The sequence below is a fragment of the Lactuca saligna genome, chromosome 1 (genome assembly GCF_052625555.1).
Source record: "Lactuca saligna cultivar CGN05327 chromosome 1, ASM5262555v1, whole genome shotgun sequence".
NCBI lineage: Eukaryota > Viridiplantae > Streptophyta > Magnoliopsida > Asterales > Asteraceae > Lactuca > Lactuca saligna.
In genome coordinates, this window is record NC_136417.1 from 89805368 (window position 1) to 89811855 (window position 6488).

At 35.9% G+C, this 6488-nt stretch overlaps 1 pseudogene across 1 annotated transcript; it reads right to left on the reverse strand.

The window, feature by feature from the left end:
- Positions 1–329: 329 nt before the first annotated feature.
- Positions 330–4485, reverse strand: LOC145041347 (uncharacterized; annotated as a pseudogene). Its single transcript, XR_013680084.1, has 9 exons — positions 4414–4485; positions 4202–4341; positions 3767–4090; positions 3178–3680; positions 2488–2634; positions 2112–2228; positions 1792–1839; positions 1126–1565; positions 330–1050 (listed from the first exon to the last, which is right to left on the reverse strand). The product of XR_013680084.1 is annotated as an uncharacterized LOC145041347 (transcript).
- Positions 4486–6488: the final 2003 nt, after the last annotated feature.

Here is a 6488-nt window from a genome sequence, read left to right on the forward strand (position 1 = left end):
AAGGTTATTTAGGTTGGAATTTTGTCTGAAGAAAAGGTTTGTGGTAAGAAAGAAAACAGTCATCATTGGATCATGATCCATTGCTCCTCAGTCATGGATTAGTATCATATTAGCGGGTGACCGATAAAAGCATATCATTGGTTAACCTGGCGTACATTATGATGGATATGACACGTCCATCATGAATATGATGTAATAGTAAGAGAAGAAACATACAAGCATACACAGATTCTTGGTAGAAGTTGTATCAAGTTCCCCTACAGTATGAGTACATCAATGGTCTACCCATGTCAGGATACTTGATGATCAAATCACATGCAATCACACCATTTAAAAAATATGTTCTTATTGAAGCACCCCCTTTTATTATGATTGTGTAATAGAAAAATGAATACATCTTATAATGCAACAAGTCATGTCTAATGTTGTCATTAGATCTTACGCCTACCACGATTGATGTCCAGCAAAGATTCCATGATAATATGTTGAGGAGATTAGATCAACAAGTAACGGTAATTGTAGTGTTACAAATGAAGCAATTGGAAGACATGTTAATGTAGCTACTGGAATTAGAATCCATGCTCTTCCCTCTCCAAACGTAAGATAAAGTGTTGCACTAAAGGCTACCATCATTGAGCTTACCGACAAGAACAACATTGCAAGGCCAACTATTAATCTCAAAGGTAACCGATATAGAAAATCCTCCTCTCGATATCGTGCTGTGAGAATGGACAGGAACAGCAACAATGAAGTGGTGGATGCAAACAATGAAATTGCATCTGAGATCACAAATATAATGAAGCTTGGTTTTCTTGAATAAATTGCTTTCCCAGTGTCGCTATCATTTCCACCAGGCACAGTGATGGCCGCTGCAAAAACTATAGTAATGATGAGTGCAGCTGTGATTGTGTATGAATCAGCTGTCTTTTTCATCCACTGTTCGCCTTCTTTTCTTAACTGCGTGTGTTCTCTTCTGAACACCATGACTGGTGTCTCTCCTCTCCTGTTTTTTGCTTCCTTGTATTTGGGTTTCCCAAATTTCTCCACTCCCTGTAGTTCAACTAATATTAGGGAACATCTAATTTTAAAGAAAATAATTATCGATATCGTTTAAAGCATGTTCACCTTAAACCACTGTAACTCCCTTTGCATTTGCAAAGCTGCACCAGTAACAAGATTGAGTTTGGTCATAGGTGCCAATTGTCCAGCCAAGTGCAATTCATTGTTTTTATCATCATCCAAAAAGGCATGAAGTAAATACTTGTTACGAGGCAGATGGCGTATCAAAACGCCGTGAACCTTTAGGCAACGGTCTTTTATTGCAGCTTGAGTAGCTAAATAGCCATCACTGTTCCTTGTCCAGATTGCTTGTGGAAAAGATTCCATGATCTCTTCCACTGCTTCAGGAGTATCATTTTGCACTGCCTGATTAAATGCTTCACCATAAATTTGACAAATATCAATCCCTTTATCTATTTTACCAACTTCTTTGCATATACATTTCAGTAGCATAACAGCTTTATTGTGTTTCACTTTGTCTTCATGGAGATGCTTGACATGTGTCACTGCAGGTTAGACCAACATTTAGTCTCAAATACATACCAATCCCCTTCAGTGAGGACATGTTACATAAATGTTGTGGATCAAGTGTGCATATCTCCAAAAAAAAAAAAAATTAAGGAATTTCCACGTGAGGGGAGCTCAGAGTCCTTTAAGTAGAGAATCTTTTTACATCAAATTATAGATGAATGAAGTAATGCATTTAAGGGGAAAGAAGGGAATGTTCCTTACCATGTAGTAGTGCAACATCCCAAAACTTGACATAAATCCTCTGGATGACTACAGGAGAAATCAGATTGGATTTATATGAGAAAGTTAACTAAAAATCAACAATAGTAATGGCGTGCAGTAACAATAAGTGTGGTGAGGACAATAGATGTGTGATCACTTGTGTATACAAATTCCTAATAAAGATAAACGCCTGCAAGACATAAATGAGAACATACATGCTTGAAAGGAGACCGAAGTCAGACCAAAAATAAAATAATTTTTTTGTTTTAATGATGTTTATTGTTCAAGATTCAACTGTTAAGAGTTTTAAGATCACAAACCATAATAGAAGTAGGTCTTCCAGCTATTGGTCTCAAAGTTGCCGGTATAAGTGTCTTGGTTCTCAATATCTTGAATCTTGTTTGTATCACTTAAATCATTGTTACCTGTTGGTAGATCTTTTAACAAAAATAATAATTAGTTGTTAACAACATCACCAGGGAGGCAAAATCAAAGCTAAAAATACATGATATCAACACAAATAAAGATTATCATGACGATCCAAGCAAAATAAAATTCATGGTTATAAAAGTTTAGGTGCAACTTTTTTTTTTTTTTAAATTGTGTTTTAGGTGTAAAAATTAGAGTAGAATTTTATCTAGAAGGTCGTGGTAAGAAGAAAACCAAAATCATGTAATAGAAAGAGAAGAAACCTACGAGCATAAACAAATTTTTGGTAGAAGTTGTATTGGGTTCCACTAAAATACAAGTCCGCTTTACTCGCAATAGACAACAAGGGTATGTAAGGGCCAACATTTTCCGTAACCATGGCAGGGTACTTCTTGATCAAATCGTAAGCAACATCTGCGAAGAGCATTAAAAATGAAAGTAAATATAGAAAAAATGTGTACGCGATACTTTAGGGTGCGTTTGGTTGTAGAAAATTTTCCAGTTTTCTAGGAAAAATTTCAAAGGAAAACGGAAATTTTGAAAACGCGTTTGGTTAGTTCAGTTTTCCAAAATTTTCCAAAGAAAATGAAAATTTTCAGTTTTCCAAATTGTATGTAAATTAGAAAAATGATTTTTACAGTCTTCCAAAGTTTTCCAAAATTCTAAGATGGAAAATGAAAACTCACCCGGTTTCAACCAAACACGTTTTCTAAAATTTTCATTGAAAATTAAAAATGAAACTCAACTCTATTTTCTGAAAACATTTTCCTAGAAAATGAAAAACAATTTTCCACAACCAAACGCACCCTTAAATTCTCTTTGACAATTGATTATACGATCCAAATTAAGGGGGATGCATTTCTTGTTTGTAGCTAGAAGCATTTCCCGTACATATATACACTCAAAGGCTTGATGTCTTAACTAAGTCAACTACGTATTAGGGATTTCAAGACTCACCCAAAAGCCCGACATTGATTACATTAATAAGAAGCGTGACACCATGTCTTCCCTCAAAGGGATTGTGATATCCATCTTCTTGGGAAAGCGCTATATGATGCATACAGGCATCAAGCATATACTGAAATGTGGTTTCGTGAGAGAACCGATGATAGCTCTATGGATCGGCAAGGTGTTCATGTTGTCAAGACTGAATAACAAATACGGGTTTTTCTCCACCAACATCTTTGCAGCCTTGGTGTTGTCAACCATTGCGGCACGATGCAGTGCATTTTTCTTGTTATAGCTCACCAAAGTTAGAAGAGATTCTGGATTAATCTCCTTCAGGAGATTCTCAACAAACTGGATATGTTTACATGCATCAACTGCAATGTGGAGTGCGCTTTGGCCATTAACATTGAGTTTAGCAGTTAATGCATCTTTGTCCCTGGTAAAAATTTCTCGGGCTTCCTCCCAGTCGCCCCTCATAATTGCTCTCGATAGTGGGAGGTAATCTGTCTTATCTATTTCCATAAGAATTAAAATAGTCACTACAATTAGCAAAAAAAAAATAAAAATAAAAACCATGTCAGCAATATTGAAGCCGTACCTATGTTAGGATAGGGATGAGTAGCGTAAGTAGCCCTTAGCTTCTCCCACACGTTGTTGGCTGTGTCGAGGCCAACAACACTAGCCATCGCATCTTCACTTAATGAGCCAAAAATCCATCCTTTGACAAGTTTGTCTGACCGATTCCATCCCCTATGTTTCCCTTTCTTTATTGTTCCATCAATGAAACCGAGCATATCGTGGCTCTCCAGAAGGCACTTCATCTGTTCCTCCCACATAGAATAATTGGTTTTACTTGACAGCTTGACTGAAACAAAACTAGCTGCATGCACGTGAGAAGGGTATGGGTATTCTTGTGGCATTTCTGCATTAAATATATAATCATTATAACGTAATTGGATATGTACGAAAGTAGAGTGAAATGTTAGGTGTTTTAAGGATAGATATTGGCGCCAGTTTGAAGAGACCAATTTACCTATTAAAGCAGATGAAATCAAGTGCTGGTTCGAATCGAGTGAAAGGTTCCAGCACTTTGAACTTGTCTACAGTTATTATCACTGCTGTTAATTCACTGCTTAGTCCTTTAGATGAAATTACGCTTTTGATCTTTAATCTCTGTAGACTTTCAATATCCAAATAAGTTTGCAAATCACCAATCACAAATAAGGAGATAGACGGAGATGATACCTGATTCAACCAAGGAGAAAAATGACGTGAGAAAGCTGCAAAGCAATCGATGATATACAGCAGTGAAGAGATGCAAACGTTAATGTGTGATGGATGTGGGTGTTCAATTTGTAATTAAGGATAATTTGGTCTTTAGTATACAGGAAGGAAGAATGTAATTCCATCCCTTCCCTCCACCACTAGTATTGATTAAACCCATCGTGGAAGAAAGAAATTGATGCCAAAGATCAAGCACCAAAAAAAGGAGAATTGGGAATTGTACGGAAAGAAGAATGCAAGACGTTTCTCATATTTTTAACCGCAGTTGTAATATACTTTTTTTTTCCATAATAGAACGTATTTATATTTGTATTCAAAAACAGTAATGTACTTCTCCTTATCAATTAATATGAGTTTATTACTTTTTTATTTTATTTATTTAATACAGTTATTATTGATAAAAAAATGAAAATTTATTGTTATCAAGTCATGAAAGTGTATGTAAGTTTCTAACCTGATATTGTACACCAAAAAATATATAAATATGTTACTAAGGGTTAGATATTTTTTTTTTTGGAACGGTGGAATATTATTAAAACTAGCAACAAACTAGAAAAAGAATTAAATCAAAATAGTGGCAGAAATAGGAATATGAAGCCAAGAAGACTAACTAAATATGGCTTTTGTACACCTATTCGAAATCCATAAAAAGAATAGACTTATAAATAACATCCTCAAAAATCAAGGATTTTCTAGGATTGGCGGCTCCAAAAATCATTGCATTACTGAAATTCCAAATGCACCAAAACAAGGTCAAGATCACTGCATCGAAAGCTTTACGCTTGCTGATTCTCGAAGAAGAAGACGCCGCCCAATTGATAAGAGAGTCCACTATAACCTAAGAACGAAGATTAACACCCCACCAAACAACAATACGGGACCATAAAGCAATCAAATTGGTACACTCTGCAAAAATATGATCAATAGTCTCTACCCTAGAAGAACAACCGGGGTAAAGAATGGAATCTAGCAAGAAACCCCTGTGAGATGATCGCTCTCTAGTACGGATGCTAGAAGTCTAATCCTCCAAATAATAATATTAATCTTAATTGGAATCCAATTATTCTGACGAGTAGCATGACCAACTGTGAAGAGCATAAAACCATCAAAATATCTCCGAGTTGAAGAAACTGAAAAAGTGACTGATGTATCGATAACCTAACCTTGTCTATCTGGAATCGACTGGAAACGGAAATCCTGCAAAAGTAAAATAAAGTTGTCCCATTGCTGCTGCCCACTCCTCCTCTAGGAATACATCTAAAGGTATTAAACCTTGATCCCATATGCAGCATGTCACTAATAGAATGTGTCTGTGCAAATCCAGAACATGAACTCTAGGGAAGATAGAAGACAAAGGCACGTCACCCCTCCACATGTCATGCCAAAAAGAAGTAGCAGTCCCATCTCCAACTCAAATTGGGAAAAAATATTGAAGGTCAATATCTTTCTCTCTCTGCTGGGAAAACATACGAATAAACCCAACCCAAGGACCTTGCGCACTAGTAGGTGAGATCAAATACATGCTCCATCCGAACCATAAATAGATTTTATCACTCAACCCCACAAAAGGTTAGGGCTCTAATAAAACCTCCAGCGCCAATGAAACATCATAGCCCTATTGACAAAGAAAAGACTTCCAATCCCCAATCCTCCTTCTTCCATGGAATCTATGACTCTATCCCATCTAACCCAGAGCATGTTGGATTAGTGTCTAAGTCCATAACTATTTTGGTATGTAATTGACCCGATCATAAGCATGGTCCTTTTGGATTGCCTTCACCATAGCAATATGTAGGATGAATTAAGGGGAGAAAGGTTTAATTATGATTTATAAGTATATTATGAGAATAATATATTAAAGGATAAATCTTATTGTTTAATTAATATTAGTCAAGAATTAATAAATAATTAATTTTGTGGCTAAAAGAGATTAATTAAACTTAGGGGACTGGAATTGTAATTATAAGATAATTGCAATTGGGCTATGGATCACCTTGGAATAATAGGTTGGACGAATTCTATGGGGAAGCCCATTA